Source organism: Spinacia oleracea, chromosome 1, assembly GCF_020520425.1.
Source record: "Spinacia oleracea cultivar Varoflay chromosome 1, BTI_SOV_V1, whole genome shotgun sequence".
NCBI classification, from domain to species: Eukaryota; Viridiplantae; Streptophyta; class Magnoliopsida; order Caryophyllales; family Amaranthaceae; genus Spinacia; species Spinacia oleracea.
In genome coordinates, this window is record NC_079487.1 from 67,686,793 (window position 1) to 67,703,013 (window position 16,221).

Below are 16,221 nucleotides of genomic sequence, written 5' to 3' on the forward strand. Positions count from 1 at the left end.
TCATTGGTTTTGCTTTCTTCCAAAAGTATTTCACAACCTCCTATAATGGTCATCTAGGCCTAGAAAACTTCAGATATCAGACGCGTTCTTGAAATAGGTCACTTACTCACAGCTTGAATCTTAGTAGGATCTACAAAGACTCCTTCTGGTCAACTTTTCCTTTTTACCAAACCTCATTACACCTTTCATGGATGTATGACTTTTGGGCTTAACTCTTAGCTCTTTCACTAATTCATATAATTCCTCCCATCTTTTCAAGATGCCAAATGATATCTAACGATCCTGGACCACTTGTATCTTCTCTTAATTTTATTCCCTTAAGTAACGTAGTTTTCAATCAATTTAGTCTTCACTTTTCCGTCGGTGTCACTTATACACACATGACTTCAAGATTTGTATACTTCATTTAATAAAACTAGATTCTTTCTAAGCGTCTCCAAAACAATCCTCAAGTGTTTGTCATGCTCTTTCTCATTCCTTGGATAAATCAGGATATCATCAATATAATAACGAACTTAATTCGGAATTTGTGGAAAATCTTATCCATCAAATCCATAATTATGGCAGGTGCATTGGTTAACCCAAAAGACATTACTCTAAACCCATAATGACAATAACGAGTCCTAATGAGGTCTTATAGGCCCTTATCAGCTATCCTCAATTGGTGATACTTCAAACACAATCAGTCTTCAAGAACACACTCGCCCAATTCGATTGACCCAATATGTCATCTATCCTAGGCAAAGGATACTTGTTCTTGATGTTGTTTAGCTCCCTAAAATTGATGCATAATTCCATACTCTTATCTTTTCCTTAACAAACACACAGGAGCTCCCCACGGTGATGCACTAGGCCTAATACACCCCTTAACGAAACAACTCTTGCAACTGTGTCATAATTAGCTCATTTCAGGAGGTGTTATTCTATATGGTGCTCTAGATATATGCGTCATTCTAGGAACTAAGTCTATATGGGACTCAACGGCTCTTAGCAAGTGGCATACCTGCAATCTCACTAGGAAACACATCCATGAATTCATTCACAATTGGAACATCCTCGATCTTCATTCCGACTTCTTAACTCACATCTAGCTCACACGACCGAAAAAAAAATAGTTCACAAGGCAAGTTCTTAAACAATTTGGTACACCTTATGGTTACAGCAGTAGGAATACTAACGGGTAAATCAATCACCTCAAAATCTACTAACTTCGAACTCTTAATAAGAGATGACGAAGCAAAAGAATAAGCTTTCCCTGAATCAAATAACTTTCTAACTAGCACGGAGTTAATAGAAAAGTAATAGAAACTAAGTCAACAGGTCGTTCACCTTCATTTCGACTTATCACAGACAGTTTACCCGGGGCCTTGTTATGGTTGTTATTCTAATTAGCAGACTTATGGAGGTTTCCTTGGCTGTCTTGCGACCCTATAGGCTTCGAACTCTAATTTCTTGACTGGTTAAATCCCGACTTCACCCGGTTACCAATCTCATTACCATTTTGTTCCTTTTTCTGCTTAGTAAAGCACTCATACTTCCTATGCCCCTTTTTCTGACAATAGTTGCAGGTCACTAATTCTCCTTTGCAGTTCTTGCCAGGGTGATTGTTATTGCACATCTTACAGTGATACACTCTTTCAGATTGGTTCCTATTGTTGTTCCCCTGATTGTTCCTTCCTTGAAAATTTTCATTTCCATTCCCATTCCTATTCTCATTCATATTCCTCTTGAAATTCCCTTGGTTTTTCCAGCATTAAACTCTTTTCTTTTCTCCCCAACAACATTTTTCTTGTCCATTCTGGACTACAGGCCATAAATATGAGCAGCTCCCCCCATACACAATGTATAAAGACGTAAAGGTTTCCCCACCTAATCCTAAGGTGGTCATGCTATAAGTCTGCATAGTATTCAGCTATGGTCATGCTCCCTATGCTAAGGTTTATGAATTCCTAAGCTTTTTGCTTTCTCATAAAAGGTAGGGTAAAACTTTCCCCTTAAGACAGTAACAATTGAATCCTAATTGAATCTCTCAGCAGCGCTAAGCCTAGCTCTATTTTCTCTCCACCATAAATCAGCTTCATCTTTCAAGTACATGACAACTTGACCCACTCTCATGTTCTCAAGACATTTTACATCCCCAAACAGTTTCTCAAACTCTCTAACCTAGTTCTCTAAAAAAGTAGGATCAACTTGCCCCTTAATTCATGGTGGCTTAACTTTGGCTAGTCTCTCAAACATGTCCCCAGCAGAATCGGGACGCTCAATTCTCTCTTGGATCATCTTTTCCGTCAAGAGGCGAATAGCGACAACTAAGTCATTATTGCTTGACATTCTAGTGTGCGACCTAAAATTAATTACTCTACGATCCATAACTCATATTTCCCCTCTACGAAAGAAATTTAGATTTGATCATAGAGATCGCATCAACAAACACTTATTCAAGAATGTACACCAATAATAGAGCAATCATCGTCACTCATTCAAGAAAATATCCCCATCAAGGACATACAATTTGAAAACCAATGAATGGAAGTTCAATCACAACAAATAAGTAATAATATTCCCATTCGGGTGCCCAAAATAAACTCATGATCATTTGGATTATCTATAATCTAGCTTTATTCCTCGAAACAAAATGTTGATAACACTTCCTAAATCGTAACATCGAGTTTGTCCTAAAATAAAGTAAAGGTTCTATGATATAAATTTAAACTACTGTTGGCGAATTATGGAATTCCCAAATTGGAAAAAAAAATACTTTAACTTCTATTGCTGACTCTATAAAGGTTTATTATATCCTTGAAAATAATAAAGAACATTTCAAACTTCAATAAACTTTAACCTTAAACTGTTGTAGCTTTGCTACTTATTCTTTAAAACATAAAAGAGCTAATTAACTATTAATGACTTCAAAATATTTGTGGCCTCTTGCCTATCCATTGCTCCTGAAACTTGCGGAGTGAAATTTAGATCTCAAAATCATCAAACTCTTCTTCAGGGTCTTCATCGGGGTCTTCCTCAGGGTTTGCATCTTCACCCATGTCTTCATCTTGATTAGGCTCACTTGCCATCTCCTGTTCACTTTCGAGCTCTGCATCCGAATCACTAGAGATCTCAATGGTTGGCTCATGAGCCGCTGGGTTAGGATACTCTGCCTCAACACCTATATTCTCATTCTCCACAGCTACATCATTTTCCTCTAGGTCATTATTTACACTAATTCCCATAGGTTCTTCTGTAACTGAATCCCCAACATGACTCCCTACGATTTTACCGTCTCTAAACCCACTTTCTGCCGCTTCAATAACGGTGGTCAGAATTTCTGAATCATATTTCCATCTACCATCCCAAGTCTCATACTTAGCCAAGTTTGGAGTTCCATTATCAGAATGCATGTCTTTAAACTTTTCCTTGAGTTCTAGGTATGGAAATTTGTTAGGTAAGCAATTAATAATAGTGGCTGCTATCGTATCCTTTCTCATTAAGATAGGTTGCCCTAGAACTTTAGCATGATATTCGCATCCAAACACAATTTTCTTCACGTAAATATCAGGGGTTTCTATATCAAGTTTCTCGAAAGATCCTATGTTGGTGTACTTGGAAAGAAATATTTTATTCCTGAAATAAACAATTCCATGTCTCACTAACGATTTTCCAACCAAATTATAAACAAAGTTCAATAACGCAATAAGTTTGGTGGGAGCAAACAATTCTTTATGCACATTTAAATGTAACACTTAAACAATTAGTACACGCACGTTCATAACAATCAACTTCTTATCATTGACTAGCTACTAATGCACATATAATTCTATCTTATATGCCCTTCTTATACTACCCATCTCTCATAAACTAAAGCATTGAAATAATTTAATTAACAAAGTAAAATGACGATAATATAAGAAAATTATAACATAGAATAATAACATGAATAAAATATAAAAAAAATTAAGTAAAATAAATTAAGGAAATGCGTAGCGAATAAATTAGAAAATAAAGTTATTAATTCGAAAAAGATTTATATTTCCTAATAACGAATTCTAACTCTTGAAACAACTAAAAAAAAAATTGAACTTCTTTAAAAAAAAACGTACTCATTTTTTTTTTTTTTTGTTTTTTTTTTTTTTTTGAATAATAAATAATAAGAAAAATATAAATGTCGAAAGTATCACTTTAATTTTAATAATAATTTGATTTCGAACTTAAATAAGAAATATTATGTTCTTTCAAACAAGATAAAAGGAAATCGGCCCCCCAAAAAAAAAGTACCAATTTTTGAACACTATAATACGTAGAAGCTCGATTTTTTAAGAAATTTATTTTAAATAACTAGATAGTTAGGCGCCTAAACTTTATTAAAGTAAAACCTTAGCTTCTAGATACCACTTTGTAACACCCCGACAATTCTCTCTTTTCTAAAATAACCTTTTAATATAAAACGTAGAGAATTATCAAGGCATTATCGCCCGTGTGAAAACGTATCGGCTTATTCAGAATTTTGCAGCGGAAAACATAAAACTAACTTTTAGGTTCATAAATAATCTATTACATATTAGGTCCAAACCCATTTAACTGAATTAAGGAAATACGAATAGTACGACAAATTTCAAATCCAAGTTAACAAATTAAATCACTTAATTAAACGAATAGAACTACAAGCTCTCTAATCCCGATCCCAATGATGCATCATCTTCAAACCTGTAGATGGTCAACGCTTATTGATCCTTAAAGACTGCTCACCAAAGATGGGTCATCACAGGATCAATAAGGCATAGCCATGATCAACACACACAAACAAGCACGTAATCAGCAAAGCTGAGTACTACATACTAAAACAACAACAATCCTAGCATGATACTATCAAACCAACAACCCTAACATGATACTAATAAGTATAAGTAAGGACAGACAAAACATAATAAATTGACGATTATACTTGACTAGACTAAGCTAGGCTTAATAACCATAATATTATTTTAGTTGAAATAGACAATGGACCGAGTTGACCATCCAGAAGTCTTCACTAAGGAAGACGAGGTACGGGCGCGACTCCGTAACCTCAGTGACCTGCGATATCGAGGAACGTTTAAATAAAAATAGGACACGGTGATCAATCCGGTCCGAATTAAAGGCCATGGGCTACCACCATGAACCCCAACTCCTGTTTGTCCGTCACTTCAGACGTGCACAGTCTAAAGCTATTGCTATTCAGTTTCACTTTACATGATTTACAAATTGAGATTCCGTTATGACTCAACCATTACATAAGACAGACAATTCACATTTGTTCACAACTGTTTTTATCTTGGAATTAAGTAAGTGATCATAAAAGCATCAATCAAGACTCATTCCAACTTAACCAACCTTTCCTTTAACCATGAGCAACCCTGTATATGGGCATAAAGTTTCAACTTACTAAACAAGGTCCTCCGCCCTCATAAAGTAGTGAAAAGATAGAAAGGGAACAACAACCAATTGATCCAACCCAATCATATAGAATAATCTAGTGTTCCCAACCAACATGTTTGTATCAAACATCCATACTAACATGTTACAGTTCTTATAGTGCAAAATAAGTTCAATAAGTTTGTCCAACAGTATTAAACATGCACATTCAATATAACCCAGTTCGTCCATAATATCAACATCACCAAGTTCAACAATAGTATCAACATAACCAAGTTCAACAACAAGATTCAACATGGTTTCAACCATTAGCACACATTCCAAGCACACGGGTATGTACGTACCTTGTGTAAACAAAATGCGAGACCACTTTAAGAATTCAAAAGTCGCCTACGGAGAATTCTCCACCTAACAACAACCAATATAGACTCATATCAATTCATATTGAATTTTCAGCAACATTAGGGAGCTTCAAACCCCTCTTAAACATAATTAGAACATTTTCCAATATCGAAACTTGAATATTTGGTTCCCTAGCATCATAATTATTATATTAATTATTGAAATTCGTTGAAAACTCTTCAAAGCATCATACTTTAAATTTCCAGCAATATAACTACTTTCAAACTGCTCCAAAACATAATTAACATGTTTGAAATTATAAAAACAATAACTTTAATAACTTATAATCATCCTACCATGGTTTCAAAACTACAAAAACCTTAAAATTCATGCTTTAAATAATTAAAAATCATTATTTCAAGGCAATTACATAATTTGAAAATTAAATTATTATTCAAGCATAATATGAAATCTGGAAATCCTAACTAACTCATAAAAAACGTATAATTTAAATTCGAGAACATAATTTAAATTATTAAAACTTAATTAACTTCACTAATTGGTTTAGGGTTAAGGAAATACCCAAAAGAGAGAGAATAACAGGAGTGATGCCGGCAGTAGGGCGGCGCGGCTGGTGGTGGTTGTCGGCGCTGAGCGACGCGGATGATTCTCTAGGTGGTCGCGCAGTGGTGGTTGCACGTGCAGCGATGTGAGAGGGGCAGAAGGAATGAGGGAGGAGAACACAAAACAGACACCGACCAGCAAGGGGGAAACGACGTTAAGGTCACAGAAGGCCGACGGTTGCGCGGAACACCGGTGGTCGGTGGTGGCTGGCCTGGTTGTGCGCAAAACAGAGCACAAGTGAGGGAAGAAAACAAAGAACAACGAGAGATGAAAGGAAAAACGAAAGAGAAGAGAAGGGGAGAGAGAGTTATCGGACGGGGAAGCGGTGGTCCGGTGTGGTCGGTTGACCGGCGGCGGCAAGGGTGAAGCTATTCTGCAGGATTACGTGAAGGAGCAATGAGGGTTTGCAAATCTTATTTTCACGTGAAGTTGAATGAGAGGAGAGGAGAGTTGGTTCACGTGCATATTGAAATTAGGATGGGGGTTATTTGTTTTGGGCTTTATCAAATTGGGCTAGGATTAGAATTGAACTTTTACGTTTGAATCCAAAATCGATTAGGCTTATTTTCCAAATTCCAATGTGTTTTCGTAATTCAAATTCTTTTCAACATAAAATTCAAAAATTATTTTTGATTTCGTAAATCATTAAAAACATTAAAAATGTAATAAATAAATATACGTTATTTATATATTTATTTCTAAAATTCATAAATTAGTTCTTAAATATACGTTAAAATATATAAATAAAATGTATAAAATTACGGGGGATTACACTATACTCCTCTTTTTGTTTCTAAGTTCTTTCCAATTGTTTCGCAAAGTTTTTTGATGCATATTTAGAACATTTATATCACCCGGTATTAGTTTAGATTAATTTATGTGGTTTGGGTCACTGTACGTTATTTTAAGGTGCGTTCTATTCAACTTATCAGATATAAATTTATTTGAGCTTATTTGCATTTATTAGAAGTTATCTGACTTATCTGAATTTATTGAAACTCAATAAAACTTATTTGAATTTATTGTACTTATCAAACCTGATTGTGCCTTATTGATAATAATAATAAATAATAATAATAATAATAATAATAATAATAATAAATAATGATAATAATAAATAATAATCATAATAATAATAATAACAAAAAATTATTATAATAAAAATAATAATAAATAATAAAGAGAGACTTGATACGCGAAAGTGTGTCAAGTTCTCCTTTTCTAATTTCTCGAATGTAGAGAAAACAAATGGGATGAGTTTGTATCCATTGTCCTCACATTTGGACGTATACTTCTTTTTTATCTTCTCCACAACATTGTGCAAGACCACCCCATGAGCCCAAGAACTCACACCTATACTAGCAAAGGGAGAGATGCCAGTCACATCCAAACATGCATCTTTACCTTGAGACCAATTAAAAAGTAAAAGGTCTGCAAGTCTTATATCCTTCCCAACCCCTGAGAGGAAACCCATTGGAGCTTCCCTACGCACCACGATCCCAACTTTGAAGAAAATATCAACAAGAATATCACACACCATATTATGCCTGAACTTCACACCCACTTCACTAGAACAGTGGACAAGCATGATCTCTCCAAGGAGCATTGCAACTCGGGCAGAGACTACCTTCAGGGAACAAAGGTATCGTGAGCCTATAACACAATACAGAACGAAATTGACAATAATGGTTCATCCTCTGCCCCAACCCATTAATAGGGATGGTTAACAGAAAATCTTGTGCGTGCGGGGCACAAATACAACTGAGAACAACAACCTGTCTTGGGCTTAGCAAGTACTTAGCAACGAGGTTTTTTTCAATGACACCAAAGTAACACTTTTCTAGAATTTTCATTGTTCGGGGGGCAGAAGAGCCAATGGTGACAGAGAGGGCATCAACGTTGCAGAAAACCTTGAAATCATCAAGAGCATGCTGAAAAGAAGAGCCAGAGGAGACAATACATGTCTTCGACAGAATCTTCGCCTACAGTTTTCTCGTTTGCAGGCAAGAAGCAAGAAAAGCATAATGTGAGGGGGTAAAAAAAAGGGAACGAGGCACTTTTCCTATGCAATGGGTCGAACCACCGTCCTCGGGGATGTGACAATCATATTAAGAAAAAGGGGACTAATTATGGGCATTAGCCTCTTTTTACTAGTCTGAGGAGTCGCTATTCACTTTTCAACGACATTGAGAAAAACTGGCAAAACCCCATTATTGTTATACGCCAGTAAAAGCCGAAGCCCATGCAAACGTATTCGACCACAACGGTCATAGGTTCCTTGTAATCCACGTCATGGAGATCACTCAACGTACATCTAGTGGAGTAGATATTAAGAGTTCGGGGGACGTTTACTAATAAGGGGAGTGCCCAATATTAGCCCACGTGGCAGTCCTTACTAGTTCAATGCGACGACGAAAGGGACACGCGTTAGACTAAATTACTAATGAGTTGATTTTAATGCACAAATAATTAACTAAACAACGTTAAGGAGTGATTTAAATTGATTTAAGGAGCTTAGCCGTAATCAGATTTGTCTAGATAAAATCATATTAGGCGTGATCAATATGGCAGATTAGGTGAGCGGATTTATAATAAAGCAATAAAAATATAGATTTCAGGTCACAGTATAGCTTAGGCTATACTGCGGTTTCCAGGAACACTAATCACTTGTTTCCACTAGTTTTCCCTTTCTGCTTCGAATTACCCGATAACTGACTGACTGACTGCTTTAGGTTCCTGCAGCGATTTCTACAGAGTTTCCCTCTTAGATTCTTAGATTTAGGCTTGTGAATCGTCTATAACTTTGGCGGTATTTGGGACGGATTGAGTGCTTATACGGGCAGAGTCTGCTTAACAAGAGTTAATATGACAGACGATTACAAATACGGAACGAGTTAAAAGCTTCGGTCAATACTCAAGCTTAGGTTTTTTGTTGATAATTGGTACCGATTTCCGGAGTTTAGAGGGATGTATTTATTGATAATTGGTATCGGTTGAAATAAGATAGATGTTTGAAGAGATTGAGCTTTTGTGAAACTCAAATTACAGCGCTAGAAGTTTCTAGCGCGGGGCTGGTGAGCGATTGGAAATAACCAGCGCTTGTCAGGCCGCGCAAGATTTGTTAATTGATGAGTCAGTGACAACTCATTTAGGAATTTTGTTTGTTTCGTGATTGGATGAGAACCAAACTATAGCGCCAAAATAAAGTGGTGCTGGTGTTTGTGCGCTGGAAATGAGTGTTAGGTTATGATACATATGACAATACATAAATCATGCGGAAAAACCATAAAGCCAGGAAAGCATATTATTTACACATAATCATTTAGCATAGTATAGATGCATACACTTTGTAGCGTGCCTTCCCTAGCTGCGCCCGAACCGAACAAGAACAAGTCTTTAGGACTCCAAGTGTCGTCCCTCCGTAGATAGTCCACAGTACGTCCGGATCCGCCTCAAGTTAGACCAACTAGAATCGCCCTTAAGGTGCTTAGGAATTTCGGTTATTATTGTGCAAGAGTGTGGCTGAATTTTCTTTCAAAAACTTATCCTTTGTATACTTCAATCGTTCGTATAAATTATGACCCTAGGCCCTTATTTATAGAGGTTTGGAAAGGGAACTGGAATCCTAGTAGGATACGATTTAATTAAACTTAGAATCCTACAAGGACTCTATTTAATTAAATAATCCTAATAGGAATAGGAATTTAATCATACATCAAATCCTAATAGTTATAAAAATTATGCATGGACACAAACACACACACGAGCATGACCCGCAAGCATGCAGGCCATGCCCGCGCACAGCCCACACGCCCACGAAGCCCATGCGAGCTACCGCAGTCCACGAGGCTGCCATGGCCTAAGCTGCGCGCTAGGCCTGCCTTGCGGTAGGCCTGCCGCAACCTTGGGCTGTGTTGTGGCGCGCCATTGCTTGCTGGGCGATGGCCTGGCTTCGTGCTGGGCCTTCGTCCGGCAGGCCTCGTCCGATGCTTATTCGTACGATACGCTTCCGATAAAATTCCCGGTTTTCGGAATTCATTTCCGATACGAACAATATTTAATATTTCCGATTCCGGAATTAATTTCCGTTTCGAACAAATATTTAATATTTCCGTTTCCGGAATTATTTTCCGATTCCGATAATATTTCCGATTCTGACAATATTTCCGTTTCCGGCAATATTTCCGATTCCGGTAATATTTCCATTTCCGATAATATTTTCCGATACGTACCATGTTTCCGTTTCCGGCAACATCTACGACTTGGATAATATTTATATTTCCGATACGATCCATATTTCCGTTTCCGGCAATATCATCGTTTCCGGAGTATTCATTTCTTGCTTGTGACGATCTCAGCTCCCACTGAAACCAAGATCCGTCGATTCCGAATATCCATAGATAGAGTATTTAATGCCATTAAATACTTGATCCGTTTACGTACTATTTGTGTGACCCTACGGGTTCAGTCAAGAGTAAGTTGTGGATTAATATCATTAATTCCACTTGAACTGAAGCGGCCTCTAGCTAGGCATTCAGCTCACTTGATCTCACTGAATTATTAACTTGTTAATTAATACTGAACCGCACTTATTAGACTTAACATAGAATGCATACTTGGACCAAGGGCATTATTTCCTTCAATGAGTGGCGCGCTAGAACTTTGTAGCGCTAGAATTTTCTTGCGCTTGTCCACAAGGCGGCAAGAACACTATGAGGCCGAGTCCGAATTATCATACACTGGATCGACACCCGTCATGGAAGACCGTCCTTTCTACCCCTCCACTCGAGGGCAAACTCAGATAACCTCTCCCAGAATGGGTGTGCGTCACAGAATGGCTTCCAGTCGTCGTGAACCCACTTATCACATTCAGCAGGGATTGAACAACCTGACGTTAAGGCATATGAGTACTTCTTTCTGCGAGGCTATAATGAACACCCCCAAAGAGCCAAAAGTAAAGACTCCTACCATAGAGGCCTACGACATCACCTCTGACCCGGATATGCACTTAGTTGCATACCGTCACCATATGTATGTGCAGGGGACCAATGAGGCTACATGGTGCAAATACTCTCCGGCCACTCTCAAAGGTGTAGCGTCCAAATGGTTCGAAAGACTACCTGCGGGGTCAATTGCTTCCTTCAATGAGCTAGAGACACTATTTTCGACAAGGTTTATGGCATACAAGGAAGAAAGGAAGACGAGTATACATATAGACCGCATTCAGCAGGGAAAAGACGAGTCTTTGCGAAGCTATGTCAAACGCTTAAATCTTGAAGCTGGGCAAATTCCAGACCTGCCCGATGGCGTCTCCTTCGATAACTTCATCAGGGGCTTAAAGAAGGAATCGTTCAAATTTGATTTAGTAAAAAAGAGCGTGCGCACAATAGCAGAAGTCCTTGACGAAGCCGAGGCATTTATACATGCCACAGAGATATGTAGCGTATCCAAAGATGGTAAAACTGGAGAAGCAACGGAATCATCCGGGAAGAAAGAAAGAACTGATCGAAAAACCTCACGGGTCAATGGTACCTGGGCAATATCTAAAGAGCAAGACCCCACCTCTACGGGGCAAAAGAGGGGACGACCACAAGAGAAGGAAATTTTTGAGTATAACACGGATCTCCTTACCATCCTGGTAGATGTAGGGGCCAGATTCGACCTAGAACGGCCATTTCCAATGAGATCCCCCGCTTAGAGCCGAGATCCCAAGTTATACTGCCAGTTTCACGAAGATATAGGTCACGATACCAAATACTGTAGAAGTCTGAAAAGGGATCTGGACGGGCTAGCTTCCATAGGGCACTTGAAAAATTATCTGTAGAGGAACACTCACGGCGCGGGGAAAAGCCATTATAAGAAGAATAAATAACCAGTCTCAACTGGAGAAGGAAATCAGACTGAAGGGGGATTCGTAGTTGTCATATCAGGAGGCCCCGCCTCCGGAGGACCAACCATGAGGGGACAAAAAGACTATGCTCGTCGATTGGGACAAGTAATGCTATCAGGAAAGTCACTAATGGACCCTTTCCCCCAAATTGAAATCTGTGAGTCTGATGGAGGACGCATAGCCACTCCACATGATGACCCACTAGTCATATAAATCAAGATCTCCAACATGAGAGTAAAGCGTATACTTGTAGATACGGGAAGTTTGTCTGACATAATAAGTATGGAGTGCTTAAGCCGCATAGCCCATGATCCTCAGACAATCGAAAGCATTCACTATCCTATCATTGGCTTTGGGGGAAACATCATACACCCTGTAAGCGTCATAACCCTACCTGTACGAATAGGAGGGCGCAGCGACAGACTCAAAATGAATGTGGACTTCCTAATTGTCAAATATCTAACTTCATACAACGTCATTCTGGGACGTCGTACTCTGAACAAGATAAAAGCTGTGGTTGTCACTCATTTAATGCTCTTAAAATACGTATGTGATGACGGCTCGATAGGAACTATTCATGGAGGTCAGCAACAAGCACGAGACTGCTATCTAACCACCCTCAACCCGTCTGCATGGAGAAAGGAGCCGTCCGGAACCGGAGTCAAAAGAAAATACGAAGAAAAGTCCTCCAACAGCTAAACAAGGTATCTCCGTCAAAGTTGAAAAAAGTTGCTAGATCACACACCACTTAGTCCGGTACTATGTAAAGGCCAACAAAATGACCAGTAGTATGTAAGAGCCAACAAAACGGCCAGTAGTATGTAAGAGCCAACAAAACGGCCAGTAGCATATAAGAGCCAAAAAAACGGCTAATCTTTGTAAAAGGCCAAATAAAACAGTCTACATTTCGTTACAACTAAAGCAGTTAAAATGTTTGAGTCAAAATTGAGCTAAATTTATAATTGTAGACACCTAAATCGTGTCTCCCCTAATGGGATGATGACGATACTATTATCCTTGCTAGGTGCTTGGTGCAACTCCGTGCGGAAGTCCCAATTGCTAAAATGTATTCCAAAATCCAAAATCCAAAGTCCAATCCCCGACCCCGTTCCCATTACGGAACTCGGTACAAAATTCAATTTCCGAAAATCAATTTCAAAATCCAAACTCAATCTCACCCAATGGACCTCTCCATTGGCTTTACAAGGCCTTTTCCAGTCAAAATGACACTAAGCAATCCAAATTCGGGCGCCGACTCACAAAGTGAGCATGCCGGGCCCCGTCCCGTAAAACCGAGTCTAAACACAATTTCGAAATTCAAAACGGCTTGTTTTTAGACGCAACTCAAGACTTAATCCTTAAGCATTCACTACGTGCCAACTTCGTACAATTCGTACAAAGGTACACCCATAAGAGACAAATGCAAGGACGACGTCATCGTCCTTGCTTTGGCGGATTCTGAGCCACGTCACCTGCACCAGGCGCAGGGCCCTACGCAGGGCGCATGTGGCTTTTGGATTTTAGCCGGCTAATTCTCTATTTAAGCCCTCATTTGTTAAGAATTTGGGGCAGCAAATCATAAACACAACGTCGTAATTTCAAAATCTGCTCTCAAAATCAAAATACAAAATTCAATTCTAAACTACAAATTCCTATACAATTTCAAGCATTTAAGCAACTGGGAGCACCAATCGGAAATCCAACCTAACACTAACTAGGTAATTCTGAATCCTTACTCAAATCCAAAATCAAAATCCTATGATGTTATAATTAGGGTTCATACCCTTGATTAACTAGGAAAAACAATGCCAAAGGTGTCATCTTTGAGAGGTGTCACTCTTGAAACCCTCTCCAAATGATTTTCCAAAACACCACTTCCATTATGCCATACAAGATTCGATCTTTATTTCAAAAATGATTAGTAAAGTTGACACCTTTACTCTTAAAAGTGTTGCTTACAACAATTACACATTTTTACAAAATCAAAACCCTTTTATGATTCAAATACAAGTTATGGATTCTATGATGTTTAAGGTTGTTTGTAATCACTTCCTTAAACTAGAATCAATATCAACGTTATGGAGCACATTAAAGTTGGGATCTTTTTCACATTAAAAGATTTGGACTTTAAACATTTAGCCTCCTAAGTTCAAGATTCAATATTCAAGATTCAATATTCAAAGTTCAATATTCAAAGTTCAATTTTAATAATCAAAATCTAAGACACTTTGGGGTGAGCAACTTATCCTAAATTTGAGAGTTTTAGAATTGAATCCGTGTCGGACGCACTTATTATTAAGTAGTCGTTTGGCGTTCGGATCTCAAATACAATAGTACAATTTCAATATCGCACCTTTCAATAACGCATTTCAATATCGCACCTTTCTATAACGCATTTCAATATGGCACCTTTTAATATCGCATTTTAATATTGCACCTTTATTCTTGCTATTTCAATTCCGCACTCTTTACTCACCTTATTTTAAGGTGATGTGGTTTTGTACGCACTTTCAATTATTCCTTTACTTATTGAGATGATGCTCTACTTGTTTATTGCTTTCATTACCTCACATGCTAAATTCAACAAATATACAAAAGGTCACATCACGCTTAACAAAGATAATTCTTGGACAAACCGGCCTTAGGTTTCTTTAATTAACTTTAAAGCAAGTGATCACATACAAGTAGCAATATTCATGTTCTAAATGCATGTTCAAACCAACATAGTGTCATGACTAGGGTTATCCGAAAATTCTTCTTGTCATGTACTCGAATACAATTTCAAAAGCTTGCAAAATAAGCATCTCGTTTCCTTTCCCGGATCTAACCCACCCGTTTCTAAGATTCAATGCTTTATCCACAAAGAGTCAACCTTGGTCTTTCCAAACCGGACCCTTAAATATTATTTGGTGGCGACTCCTTCGAAATTCAAAAGCTTACAAAACCCCGTAGGGGAATAACATACGAAAAAAACACCCCCTACAATTCTGGCGACTCCATTGGGGAGTTAACTAATTCGTTACATTGGTTAACTAATTTGTTTCATTGTTTGACTAATTAGTTTCATTGCTTAACTAATTGAATTTCAGGCTTAACAAATATTTTCTTTATATCTATAAACTTACTGGTTCCATTGCTGAACTAATTAGTTTCATTGCTTAATTAACTAGTTTCATTGCTTAACTAATTTGTTAATTGGTTCCATTGATTAACTAATTGGTTCCATTTTGGTTCCATTGTGTAACTAAATGTATTTTAGGCTTAACTAATTGAATTTCAGGCTTAACAGTAAACTTATTAGTTTCATGGTTTAGTTCCAGTATTTAACTAATTCGTTCCGTTGCTTAACTAATTAGTTTCAGTGCTTAACTAAACCTAGAAAATCTTAAGCAAGACACGTAATTAAAACTCAGAAAATATTAACTAAAACTGAGAAATTTTAACTAAAACTCAAAAAATCGTAAATAAAACCCATAAAATCATAAATAAAACCCCATAAAATCTTAACTAAAACCCTAAATTGAAACTCATATATACGTAACTAAAACACAAAAAATCTTGACTAAAACCAAGAAAATCGTAACTAAAACTAAGAAACTCTTAACCAAAACCCAAAAAATCTAGAACTAAAAAATACGTAACTAAAACAAAATTATTTTAACTAAAACGAATTTAATCTTAACTAAAACAAAATTATTCTTAACTAGAAGGATAATAAGCAAAACGAAATAAATCCTAACTAAAACAAAATAAAACATAACAAAAACGAAATTATTCTAAAATAAGAAATAACTAAAATATTTTATTTCATAACTAAATACAACAAAAATATAACTAAAATAATAATTGACAAAAAACCGCAACTAAAAAGTTTCATTTCATAACTAAATATAACTAACCAATACAATTCTTAACTAAAACCATGAATATTATAACTAAACCGAAATTAAAACAACACC

At 37.2% G+C, this 16,221-nt stretch overlaps 1 long non-coding RNA gene across 1 annotated transcript; it reads right to left on the bottom strand.

The window, feature by feature from the left end:
• Positions 1-4,471: 4,471 nt before the first annotated feature.
• On the bottom strand, positions 4,472-7,066 carry LOC130462987 (uncharacterized). Its single transcript, XR_008923736.1, has 3 exons — positions 6,331-7,066; positions 5,751-5,814; positions 4,472-4,732 (listed from the first exon to the last, which is right to left on the bottom strand). It is a non-coding gene; the product is annotated as an uncharacterized lncRNA (long non-coding RNA).
• Positions 7,067-16,221: the final 9,155 nt, after the last annotated feature.